Below are 14,443 nucleotides of genomic sequence, written 5' to 3'. Positions count from 1 at the left end.
AGCTATGCATCGCACCATGGGAGCAACGACCAAACCAACGGCGCACCTGCACATAACCATAGCCACGTGCGCCTCGTCAGCAGAAACCATCTCCAACGTCCAGCACCCTTGCGTAACGCCCAAACCGTGGGACCAAGCTTCGGACACCCAACACCCAGCGCGACAACTGCAGCGGCTATATCCGGCAGCAACAGCTTGTTTAAGTTAGTTCCATTTTTGTAGCTGAATAAAGCAATCGCCTTTTTTAAATAACAAACCTAACGTTTTGTTAATTTACATGCTCGCCTATATTAGTATCTGTTTGCACAAGCTCATAAGCACTGCGATGGCTCTGGTGGTAGAGTGCAAGCCCAACATGTTGTGGTGTTCGGGGTACTTGGGTTCGAGCCTGCTCGGGGTACAAACTTTTTTTAATGGTGTATACAATAATTACTATAGTAATTGTGGTGTGCGAGCTCGAATCCCGGTTCTTGGTGCTTGAGTTCAAATCCCGATCGAGACTACATACATATTTTTTTTTTAATATTTTGAGATTATTACCGCAATATTTTCTTTTATTCAAAATGGGTATCGGTATCTCACAGTCGAGCACACTCGACTGTAGCTACAAATTTTGGTGTGTACAATAAAATGTGTACTTTCTTACATTTCTGTCGTTTCGGGTTTGTCTGCTTTTTAACACACTCCAGTGTGTTGTTTTATTCTAAAAACAAGAAAGTTTGCACGCTATTAAAAATAAACGCGCGTAGATCCGCTGCACCACATATATATATACTTATATATATATATATATAAGTATATATATATATATACACACATACACATACATACACGACACTTACACACATTCCATATCCATTCCATATACGTTATATATCTATTACCCAAACATTTTCATATATGTATATGAGCAGCAGCAACTTGTGATCCAACGAGTTTAATAAAGATTCACGCTGCTGTTTGTGTTTTATTTAACATTTTGTTTTCTTCCAACAGTGATATTTCTGTCTTTTTTGTGTCGGCCTTGTTCACTATCGGCTGTCTGCTTTATCTTGAGTCTTTCTCGAGAAAAAGACTCTAAAGTGATTGATGAAACATAGTATGTCCGAAAACCAAAAGAGTGAAAAAGACTTTAATTAAAGCTTTCGATCACAGCTCGTCGCCTGTCGTCCACTTCGCCTGCTCCTTCGGGGTCCAAATCTGCCACTCCTGCCGCTCAACTCCGAGTCAAAGTTGATCGTCCGTCGCCGTCTGCTTCTTCGTCGGAAAAGACTCCGTCGTTGCCTAAACCTCCAACTGCTGCACGTAGTCAGGCAACTACCCTTTCCGTCCAAGCTAAGCTTAGCAAAACCCGTGCGATGGCTCTCAGCAACTTCGTCAGCGTCTCTGACAAACTGGTGGACTTCGAGAGTCGGTTCAGAGGGCCAAAGACGACAATGTACACACGTACGAGATCCGTCGTGACCAGCTGCAAGTCCTCTGGGACAATGTCGAGACCGCTTATTCCACGTGCGCTGATGCACTGGATCGAGACGGCGACAACGAAGGCATACAGGCCATGGAGTTGAAATATGACCACTGCTATGCAGTATATGAGCAGTGTCTCGCCCGTGTGAAGGGGCAAATTACTCCAATGGCTGCCGGCTCTCTCCAGTCGACACCGAAGTATTCCGTGGGGATTACTTGCGGTGCCCGACCTTCCGTGATCTTTTCACGGCCATCTATCCAAGGTCGACTCCGGTTGAGAAATTTTTCCATCTCAATTCATAAACCGCAAATGAGGCCAATGAGATCGTACACAAATTTCCGCTGACGAACGATGGTTTCGCGTCGGCTTGGAGTGCTCTCTGCGAGCGGTTCGAAAACAAGCGCTTGTTGATAACGAGCCTATTAAAAATACTCTTCAACCTGTCCACGGTTTCGCAAGAGTCGGGGGCAGCGATTAAGGAGCTGCGGAGCACGATTCAGCGGTGCTTGACCGTTTTTGACCACTCAGACATTTCAGTCTCTAGTCCTTTCGCCGACTGCATACTGGTCTTTCTTTTGCTCATCCAAGCTCCCCAAACTTACACTCTCACTATGGGAGCAATCATTGGTGGACAAGTCCAAGATTCCCGCATGGTAGGACATGAGCACGTTCCTCAACGAGCGTTATCGTACACTCGAGGCTGTTGAGGACGTGAAGCAAACTTTCAACTCGCAGAACTCTACCGCTGGACCATCCCGTCCACAGCAGAATTCAAAGCGAGTTAACTCATTCAAGGCCCGTGTCACTCAGAGAGGCAAATCGTGTGACTTGTGCTCAAAAGAGAATCCTCTGCCCGGGTCTGTCCAAGCTTCCTTGAAATGTCGGTCAATAATCGGATGACCTACATCAAACAGAAAAAGCCTCTGTTTGAATTGTTTTGCAAGAGGTCACCAACTCCGAGAGTGTACGATGATCTCTGCATGAAGTATTTCGTTGAAGCAGGCGCCATGGCTGTGCGTCGATTGCTTCACATGCAAGGGCGGCACCACACTCGGGGCGACAGTGCCCACAATGGTGTCTCTTCCTCTTCCACTTCAGCCACACTTCCCAACATACAGTCTACTCCGAATCAGTCGGCAACAAATGTGCAAAATTACTTTGCCATTAACGCTCAGAACATCCTTCTCGGCACAGCGGTTGTCAATGTATGCCATCTAGGTACTACATTCACCGCACGAGCACTAATCGACTCAGGGTCCGAAGCGACTTTCATTTCTGAGCGTTTATTCCAGCGCAAAAGTTGCCATTCCAATCCGTGCAAGCCCAAGCATCTGGGCTGAATCATGCAATTGGGCCCAACCGCAGAAGTTATGCAACTTCAGCATTGGTTGTCCAACGAAGCTGAGGCTACATATCGAAAACTCAGCGTTCGTTATTCCACAGCTGCCATCATTCCGTGTGCCGAAAGGCTTCCTAAAGGATCTACCAGCGATTGAACTGGCAGATGCATACTTCTACAAAAGTGCTCAGGTTGACATCTTAATTGCCGCGGATATCCTTCCGTCAGTCATCCTGAGCGGTTCCCGGCCAAACATTTGTGGCTCACTCCTTGGGCAAGAAACCGTGTTTGGTTGATTCTCGCCGGCCCCGTCTCCCAGAATGTGTCGACAACTGTCTCTGCGTTCTCGACGAGAGTCGCATTCCAAGCAGACGATCAACTCAAAAGCACGGCCACGTTCCCGCTCGCCGTCCCCACGAGCAGGCCTCACCTCTGGAGCGTTTCCAACTTCGCTCACATCCTTGCCCCTCCGACCTGTCGATGGTGAAAACTTGGAGCAGTTTCGCAGCATTACTCTTGCCGACGCTGGTTCCAGCCATCGAAGGTGTCCCTGGTGCTCGGCACTGAGGTGTATCCTCACATCATTCAACATGGCATCCTGCCGAGCACCAACGATTTGCCAATGGCCCAGAATTCCACATTGAGTTGGATTCTGTCCGGTCCATGTGGACAATAAGTCCGTTTGCAACTCATTGCAAGGGGAGGATGTTGATGCCAGATGATGGCAGGTGTGACCACTCAAAACAGCTGACAGTGTGGTCGCGATCGATTGATATCGATGGTGACCTTGTCACACGCGCAGTCACACTGATCTAGTTTCTCCTCATGTTGGTCACCCTGCCCACTTGTGCTTTTCCTACATAACATATATTTCTATTCTATGAGTGGCACAACAGGTGTTCTTTCTACATATTTATAGTAAAAGTGATTGTACAACTTACAAGCTATAATAATAGAAAAGTGAAAGTGTTATTATTATCTACTGACGCCCCCTACACAGTTCTTATAAAACAATTTAGGAATTTGACAGTGGAACATTGTTCAACAAACCTAGAGTACAAATTTCTATTGAATTTTGCAGTAATCGTTCATGAGTATTTGAATAATAGGATTGTTCCGATCTCGCAAAAGGTAGTAACATTACAAGTTCCATTCCATAAAATCAAGTTATATCTTAAATAAATGAAATTAATGCGTATGTTAATGATTTTGATACTGTTACTTTTTAAAACAATGAAGTTAATGATCAAAATGTAGATCAAATTCATACTGAGAATCCAAACAACAAAATTGAATTACTACAAACAAAGCATTTGAAATAAAGGTATGCAAAAATGAGTATAGGAGAAATTTCTGGTAATACAAAACCCGAAATATGTTTTCAAATGTATTTAAAGACTTAATATCGAAACACTAATTGCTACCAAGAAGCTAGGAGAATATTTGTCGCATTTGCGTCTGTATAAAACTGTAATGCCGCTTACGAACCAGTAACCAAATTGAATTGGATTATGGATTGGCCAAACAATAATATCGAATCAGCTAATTTAATAAAATAAGACATATACTGCCAACAAAAATATGTCCAATTAACTATGTTAAATTAAATAAGTTATTATAGTAATAATATATAAAATGAATATACCAATAACTTTATAACTCATTAAAGAGCGTTTAAACTTACTCTGCAGTATCATCGGTTTGTCCATTGTCTCTATCTCCAAGACCTTCACATTTTATTAACACTTCTTGGAGTTTTTCATGTACTAACTGTTCTCGTAATGCTGATGCGTCCGATTCCTTCCACGCATCTCGCAAAGTATCTTTCAGCTGTTGTAAAGATTCTTCTGATGTGGCAGTTAATTCCAGTGCTAATCGCAATTTATTTTCAGTAGATATTATTTGGGGTCGCAACACTTGGTTATCGTTTACTTCTTCTACATATTTTCTATGTAAATTAAATATTATGTCAGCATAACGCTTAATTCGGGATGCTTCAAAAACCGTTCGGCTTCCATTAAAAATTGAACAATCTAACAAAAGTTATAATGTTTTTGTAATGTTATTACAATTTTAAATACTTACTCGACTAGCCTCGTTAAAGAAATTGTCATTAATATCAATATACAAATTTAATTCCAACACATCGGCGTCCTCCGTGCCTTCTTCGAAAGCTAATTCTGATTTTTTCCCATTGTTTAATTTTTTATTTTCTTCACTCCCTTATTTGTTGCCATGTTGAAACTATTTTTATTTTGGAAATATCTAATTATGTTTCTTATTTTGGTTATACTATGACATCTATAACAAAGGTAAGCTGAGTAATATAATATTATGTATGAGATATTGTTTTTACTGTACTGTATCTTCTAAAGTCGAAATCTGTAGTGATCCTGATTCCACCCGGGTATTAAACACTGGGATATGGGGGTGAAAAGAGTAATTTTAATGCATTGTCTATAAACTCTTTGTCGTTATGTACGGCGACCACATTCTTTAAAAAGTTTGTTTCTTGGGTGCTATAATTCCGATTCATCGAATATGCTGTTGCACAAATCGCACAAGTACTTTCAGTATTTGCAATATCATCTATATTCACCTTTTCGATCGCAACTGAATCAAATGGTAAAGTTCGGTAATTTTTTCGGCATTATTAGCTTGTGACTGCAAAAATTAAATGATCTCCATAAGGATTACATACGATTAGTATTTTGATGAACATAAAGAGATGACATGATTATTTAGCATATACATCATTTAAAAATATGATGTTATTGACACCAAAAAAATGAACGGATTTTCGGACATCATTCCAAATTTTTTAGATAAAAATAAGTTAGAAATTTATAATCGAGTATGCATGACTGAGAGATAGCCGCCACCCATTTCGTATAAAAGCAAATAAGTGCGTTGTACCGAACTTTTAAAACGCCAAGGTACCTAGCAAGGTCGAATTATCAAGAAATTTGTGTTTTACTGAAACCCTACAAATCAAGTTGCTCTGGAGATGTTGGTACAAAAGAAAACGCAGTTGTTGTGGTTCAATTCGTCCAAGTGTCGCTTAGCAAGGGAAAATGGGTGGTGGTACGAAAGGGGATAATCACACTGCCTCAATATCGATATACTTTCTTGTTGGCGAGGCGTGCGGCACAAGTAAAACGAGTGAGAGTATGTAATCACACTGGCTTTAGTTCACTGTACACACAATTCAAGCGTCGACTGTAGTAGTTTGTAGTCACATTACTATAGTTAACGCCTGGAATTTGTGCTTTACGCGAAAGAAAACAAAATACATGGCGTAGGCGAAACGGGCACTGCAGGATATAGCCGATCGATATGTCCAATTTGTTATAAATTTCATCACGCTATGGCCATTATTAGTATTTTTGGCCTGTCTTTCATACAAGCGGATCCACTGTGCACTTGCTCTATTTTGCGCGTGGTTGTATTAGTGTGTAGTCATATTCTAACGGGATCACGAAGCGCTTGTATATTACGCTATGTGTAATAGGCTCTAGGGGCAGGGGAGAAGAAATAAATGTAAACAAGAATCAGCGCTATGCTTGCTGCTTGCTTGTGAAGATGAGTTGTGTTGAAATGTTGTTGTTGTCAATTTACTGTGCAATCGCGAAAAATATTCTGCGCACCGTTTTGGCGCGTATGTAAAAATCCAACAATTTCTAGCAGGTCGAGTATAGACATAATCATGCTCAGGACGCGGCGTTTAGTTTGCTTTAGTTAGCGTTTAGTTAGTATCTGGCTTCACCTTAAACGTTAGACAATCTTTTTCAGGCTGCCACCACATGCCCAGAACATTTTCCGGACCAACGTCTGGGTAACAAATTGGCTTGTCCAACATGTCATATCTATTTTCGAGAGCACAGACCACTGTTTGAGAATTGATGTCCAATGTCGCATGTCAAATTCACTCTTTGCATAAATTGGTTTGACAGCCTGGGCCAGCTTTGTCATCTCAGTTAATGAGTCCACAGACTGAAGCTAGTCATGACGAGTACTTTTACGGCCACGGAATATTCAGCTTCATCTTATAAAGCATTGCGTTTCAAAACATAACTCGGCAAAGAAGGTGACCACTCCAAATGTCATAACCTGTATGACGTATGTTATACCTCCGGTGGCCGTTGCGAGTTCCCATCACGCCACAGGAATTTCTGATCCTCTGGTCACACCCTCACTTGGTGGAACATTTCGCGTATGTAACCCGAAACAGCAATTTGGCGTTCTCTGAAGTGTATGAGAATGCCCATCAATGATGAAAGTGAGCCAGGACGTTTTAACAGGCAGTCGTTTGAAGACTGTAACGAATCACTAGTGTCGTATTCGTCTGGTGCGGGTGGAAAGTTTATTAGCTTTATTATTATTATTAGACAGAGAAGAAGAAGGATACATTAAACAATGGTGAAAGAGAAGAGAAAGGGAAGGAGAAGAAGGTAGGTTAACCAAGAAGACGGAGCAACTCTCTAATGCAACACAGCTGTTATTGTGTGCAGACGCCCACCCTACCAAGATCCTGCATCCAAATGTCAAAAACTAAAAGTTGGCAGGATCCCTAAAAGAAAAGTGGTTAGGCTAATCTACTCCTGCTTGGTGATGCATAGTTCCAAATAAAATGATAGAATTAAGCGAACATACTGTTTTAGTTACACACACTTAATAAAACAATTGAATTGCAGCTTCTCGATCAAGACTGATCGCGTAGCTTAATTATGTATAACATAGAATGTGACATATAATAAGAGAATCGATAAAGAGACCCAATATCGAGAGAGAGAGAGTTCGGATAGGCGAGAGAGCGTCAAGTTTATATATATGTGTGTATGTGTGTGTAGGCACACGTCCTATTACAACTCAGCCATCCTGCGAACTAGATCTCCTGATCGTGACTTTACAAAGAACAATAATTTTTAGTCTTATGTCTATATAAATATAAATAAATCTTATTTAATACATTTACTATTATTTTGTTAATTAATTGCACAGTTACTATATATTACTATATATTTTTACTTATTATTTATTTCTTTCTTTTATATTTATTTCAAAGCCATGGTCTTATGTTTTGGATACTCCAAACACCCTTGTAAGGATTTCGCGAAACTTGAAAATTTTCTACATCTTTAATTAGGAATCTATCACTTCGCATAACTTTCGCAATCACGTATTGCCCTTTGTTTTTGAATTAGTTTCCTCGCAGCTCCTACTGCTCCGTCAAAATTTTTATCATTACATAGTCCCCTTTTTGTATTTTGTACCTTCTGTGGATGTGAAACAGCTACCTCTATCGGATACGATGCATTTTGGTCTACTGTATGCTCTAAAGTAATCCTTCAGTGCTTTAACTACTACTTTGGTCTTAGTCGTCTTTTTTATATAGTCTCACAAACTTTGTAAACCTATCTGTAATCAAAAATATGTGTTTATTTGCTCTATTAGCTGCTACTGGCCCATAATGATCGATGTGTAATAATTCAAAAGGCTGATCTCCTTTTAGGTATATTATGTAAAAATCCCTCTGTCTTTCCGGATTTTAGAGAAAATGCGATACATTTAAGACAATTTTCTATGTGACTAGAACATTTTGCTTTAAGTTTACAGTCGTAGTCTTGCAATTCCAGTGCCTCCCTGGCTATTCTAGGATTTAAATCAATTTTGCTAAGTGTGAGAATTAATGAGTTGCAATCCGTAACAATATTGAATAGTTTTCCGTGCAAGTAAATTGAAATCTGCGAAGAGCATAAATGATGGCTAGCGCTTCCAGTTCAAAACTGTGATATTTACTCTCCTGTTCGGTAGTTCGTTTAGAGAAGTAAAATATCGGGTGCAGTTTTCCATCATTTTTCTTCTGTAACAAAACTGCTCCGGAAACCGTGGGAGCTTGCGTCACAATGTAGTTTGATTTCATCTTTATGACTATAGATAGCTAACACCGGTGCTTCTAACAGTTTTTCTTTGAGCATTAAAAGCAGTCCAACTCGTTTTTCCAAATACAAATATAATGTCTTTTCTCAAAAGATCATAAAGAGGTTTAGCTAACATAGAAAAATTTGGTGTGAAAAGCAGGAAATAAGAACATAAACCTAAAAACTGTGCACTTTGTCTGAATCGGGAAATTTTTACTGCTTCAATACCTTTCTCATCCGCTTGTATACCTTCCTTCGTTATCAAAAATCCTAAATATTTTATGCTTGATTTTAAAAATTCGCATTTATCCTTAATTCTAATATATTTTGAAACATCCTATGTAACACTTTGTAACGAACACGTCTAGGGCGTCATCTCATTATGAGACGATCCGTTAAGTGGGCAGCAAACTGGAAGCATACTCTGCCTATATTGTCGACTAAAGCTCAGGGAAAGTGGGGAGGGTCTTTTGCCACCTAGTAAGCCACCGTGCCACACAGATAAAAGAAGGTAGACAGAGTTAAGACGGGAACAGACAGGATAGGCTATCAACCGATAGACCGGTTAAGAAGTATGTGCATTCAATATATAAATATAAAGAACGAAGATGGTTATGTTCTTCTTCTTTACCCTCCCAACCTGTAAAAGCTTCTGGCTCTATGCCTTTACACAAGTTAAGCAACAACAAGTAATATCAGGTGCCCATTACTTTATAATTTATTTCGACTTCATGATTATTCAACGAGGTTAAGACCAACAGACTTCAAAAATACTATAATGCATGTACATAACTTCATTTTATGCATTATTTGCCTACTATATTACTTTTTACCTAGTATTTCCTAATAGGATGGGTATGAATATAACACTAATAAGAATAATAATAACAATAATAATAGCTGTCATATACGATTTACAAATGATTTTTGTGCGGCTATGCCGTACTTACACATACTCTTTATACGCTGTTTTTATATCATCGATATCGACAGGCCTGTGATGATTGATGAGTTGATGAGCTGGGTGAACTTCAAAAGGGATTAGAATATATAACAGCAACGAAAATCGGCAGTGGCCTCCAGTGGCAATCGCACTGTCAACACAACATCGAATAAGAGATGCGACGACGAGTGGTGGCAAAGATCTCAATGCCGACGAGTGGTGCAGGCTCGGCAACACATAGCAGCGAGTCGTAGCAACGAGTCTGCGTCAGAAACGCGCAGCCTCAGCAGCGTATGGCGCACTTCCACCGTGATAACGAGAAGTGGCAACGATCAGCTCTACTATGCCGATCCGTTCTCTCAAAAGGTTTATACGAAGCTTGTGTTCCTTCTGGAACCGCTTTAGCAACACATGACGTCGCTTCTACAGCCTCCTGCTGTCTTGGGCGTCACTAAACTGGTGACTCAAGTGCAAATATCTAGGCGTTTTGTGGCAACCCCTTTGCAAAGTTGTTGCCACGCCTTTTGGCGCGGGGCCCTGCAGTTGCAGATCAGTTGGTGTGTGCTGTACAGTGGTCGTTGCCGCGTGATTACACACACAATATCCTACACCAGGAAAAGTTACTAATGAAAATTATGAAATTTTGTTATCTCGCTACGTACCTTGTAAAACCAACGAGAAGGCCAAAGAAAGTAAAAAACTTTGAAAAGTGCGCACTCCCGAACAACACCAATAAAATATATATATAATATTATGACGGATGTCGTCAGATTTATTTTTAATACTTTGCTGCGGCACACTTTATCTCTGTAGCTTTTGCATTAAAAGCGATGGTCTAGCCTAGATTAAGCGTGGGTATCGATATTGCTTGATTAATCTAAGTTCGATATCGATATTATTTAATACGATACTAATGTGAATGGCAAAAGTGATCCTGCCAACTCACTGCAAATATTCGATTAATAATTAATAATATACCAACATCTGTTGGCGAGTGCATCAATCATCGAATGCAGATGTTATCGCGCGCAGCTGTTAGCTTGGACAACAGTCGCGTCGCAAATATTGATACCGCCATTCAATTTAAATTCAAATTGCAAATTAACGGACATTGCTCACCCCTACACCACAAGTTCAATGTGAGTCTTACGACGAAGATTGAATTTGAAAAAGGGTGAACAAGAACCTAAAGGTCTTCAGCATGGAACGTGCCCATTTCTTTCCCTGTTAGATCTTCTAATAAGTACAAAGAATTGCCAATTTTCTTTTAATGCGAGCGTTGATTCCAACATGAGCTAACTTGGCATTAAAGTTTGTTGCTGCATTGCTTAATGCAAAATTCCGTTTGACCACTTGATGTCCAACTTCAAAAGAACGTGGTCTACTACTCAAATTATACATCTGTTGATTTTTCTCATAAGCCATTGTGAGATGTTTTTGAATGTCTGCACGAATCTTATGAAATTGATCAATTCTAATTAATCCTTCCGTTCCATCGCTAAGCAAGTCAAGATTCCTAAGCAATTTAAAGTCTTGACCGTGGGTGGTCATATGTTGTCCGAATACTACAAAATATGGAGATATACCAATCGACTGGTGTATGGAATTTTTAAAGCCGCATTGATACTTGGCAAATAAATATCCCACACCCGCTGATCACCCGTATATAAGCTCTTAAGGCTTCGTTAATAGAGCGATTAACTCTTTCGGCTGCATTTGATTGCGGAGCATACGCACCTGTTTTTATATGCTGAACTCCGTATTTGGAAATAAAGTTAGTGAACTCATGGCTTTTAAATTGAGTGCCATTGTCGCTAACTATAACTTCCGGTACTCCAAAACATGCAAAGATATCATTTCTTAAATAATTGATAAACATTTGGGATGTAAATTTCTTTACTACAATGCCTACATTTGGACAAGTGGTGTTACCATTTAACCACTCTGACAAACAAGATCTATGAAATTTATGTTTACACCGTGTTTCGGTATAAGCTGTTTCAGAATTGACGTCGTTGCAAATAGTGCAGACAATAGTAGTTGGAATATCAAGTTTCTATACAAATCAAGTTTCTGTACAAGTACTAAATAGGGTTACATGTCATTAATGTCAATTTAGGGGTAATAATAATGCAATTTAATTAGGTAACCTATTAAAAAGTCAAGTGTGAGGTAATAAAGATGCAATTTAATTAGGGTTAGCTGTGGAAATGACAAGTGTGGGGTAATAAAGATGCAATTTAATTAGGGTTAGCAGTGGAAATGACAAGTGTGGATTTGTGTGACGAATCGTACGCGACCCGAGACGGGGCGATGAAAGGATCGGGATCGGGGTCGGGGGCGTTTCGTTAGACAAATCCTTCGGAGTCGAGGTCGGGGTCGAGGTCGCTTGTCCCGAGACGCCCTCGGGGTCGAGGTCGAGATCGCTTCTCCCGACACGCCCTCGAGGTCGGGGTCGCATTCGGTCTCGCACTCGGGCTCGCAATCGAAAACGATTCGTAGATCGAGGGCGAAAACGTATGACGAACACGTGCTACGATACGCTCTCGTGCTCGAGACGAGACGGTGAGGGATCGGGGTCGGGGTCGCAGTCGAAAACGATTCGTAGATCGAGAGCGAAAACGTGCAACGAACACGTGCTACGATACGCTCTCGAGGTTGTGTGTCCCGAGACGAGACGGTGAGGGATCGGGGTTGGGGTTGCAGTCGAAAACGATTCGTAGATCGAAGGCGCCTTGCACGTGACACATCGCTAGCTGTAAAACGATCGTAGGCGCCACGCTATCTATAAAACGAACGAAGGTGTGACGCCCACTTGTCTCGTCAATTCGAATCTATTCGAAATCGGAGCGGAGGAAGGAAGACGTAATGAATGTTAAAAAGGATGGGAACGTGATGTAATTTAGACGAGAGTACAACACCATTTCCAAGACACTTGAAGATAAAATAGAAAATCTGAAAGAAAACCGAATAGAGCTGTAAAAATTCCATTTCCTTAAAAATATAGTATTCTTCTTTGCATGTTCTGTATGTAACATAATTTTATTTCCAAATACATTGTTTAAAATCGATTCTCTAAACTAACATACATTTTATAATTTTTCTTGATTTTTGTGAGCGAACAGTATAGAAATGACAGGCACATGTATCGACTCCATCCTCCACATCGTTATGAGCCCAACAGCAGGAGGCGAAATGTTGACCATGAACATTAGAAACCAATGGTCCATCACATATTCTATTATTAAAATATTTCAATGATTCTTATAAATATTCCATGTGTTCAGGAAAAATTTTATCCTTAAACATTTTCATAAAATTATTTATTCCAGTTATAAGTTGTTGTATCGAAATATGAGTTGTGGAGTTGGTCTTGTTTTCAATCAATATCATTTTAAATTTCTTTCAATCCGTTGACGTCTACTCGTAATGATTTCCAAAAAGGTGAATGAAGAAATATTTTGAGAAAAATTTATACGATACGTTGAACTAATCCGGTCAGTGGGGTATATTCAACTAGACGATCGTGAATGAGAAGGCAATATACCTTTGTATTCAACTCACTTGGTACTCTTAATTCAGTTGAAATTTTAACATCAATTGGCCCTGATTTGACCGACTCGTTTTGATATGAAAGATCAACAACAACAATAGGAGCCTTTGACTTGAAGTCTAGTGGTGATAAAAGTGGACGAGGCTCCCGGTTGTAGTAACTCTCTTGGGATTTCACGTACATATGTATCATACAAGGCAGCAAACCGATTTTCATTGAATTTTACATTTAAATCTTCATATGGATAGACTTCAGAATTTAAATACACTTTTGCATTTCTCAAATTGTTTGTAATTAGATTGCCATTTAATGTAAACGCAATGACTGCGAACCGTGGACGTTCTCTATTTGCAGCTAGCTTAACGTTCCATACATGATGAGTCCCCTGTACCAACGAGGGATTTATATAACAATCCCAGCTGCGGAATGAAAGTGGAAGTGTAGCTCCACTTTTGACTACATTGAACATTTTAATTTTAGTAGTATCGCTTGGAACAATGTGGGGTACTTTCCAGCTAATGTTCTGTATAGCAATTTTATATTCAATACCTCCAACCGTTTTTCAAACATATCATTCATATTTTTAGCTAGCAAGAGAATGAGTTCATGTTTACAATTTAATATAACTTTTTATGATCTTCAGCGAATCCCATTAGCATTTTTAGTGGTAATGAAAAGCTGAAATGACCTCCGCAAGATATACTCTCTCCTCCACTCCACCCGGCATTACGATAACATAGAGACTCCTGTCGACCAATGGAAAGAAAGTTTTTCAGAGTAGATGTGATTCCAGTAAACCGTGTTCTATCCAGTTCGCATCCGTTCAATTCATATCTTATTTCATCAAAAAATAGGCCATGCAATTATTTTTAGGCAAGCCGGCAACATCATTTGTTGTACTTGTGCCCGAATTTTAGTTAGTAATTTTACTAAGTGTCCCTTCAAAGTGGAGGAAACTTTCAGACGGCAACACATATAAATCTTGGTTTTAGATTGTAATACGAACTTCATCATTTGTTTTGAAGTTCTGCTGATATGGGTAATAAGTGTGATATTCTTTTTCGTGATACTCTCATCATTGTGAGGTTTATCTTGCACAAAAAATTTCATTCATTTGAAATGAAGGTAGTAATTTTACTGAATATTAAATCCAAGTGATTTTAAAATCAGTTTATTTTTAATGATACCGCAGGTCGTGGATATGATGGTCCTCGAGATG

General features: G+C 39.8%; 1 pseudogene; it reads right to left on the bottom strand.

The window, feature by feature from the left end:
• Positions 1 to 4,487: 4,487 nt before the first annotated feature.
• On the bottom strand, positions 4,488 to 8,730 carry LOC132798056 (uncharacterized; annotated as a pseudogene).
• Positions 8,731 to 14,443: the final 5,713 nt, after the last annotated feature.

This window comes from Drosophila nasuta, unplaced genomic scaffold (assembly GCF_023558535.2).
Source record: "Drosophila nasuta strain 15112-1781.00 unplaced genomic scaffold, ASM2355853v1 ctg77_pilon, whole genome shotgun sequence".
Taxonomy (NCBI): domain Eukaryota; kingdom Metazoa; phylum Arthropoda; class Insecta; order Diptera; family Drosophilidae; genus Drosophila; species Drosophila nasuta.
This window is presented reverse-complemented; position numbering and strand designations above follow the sequence as displayed.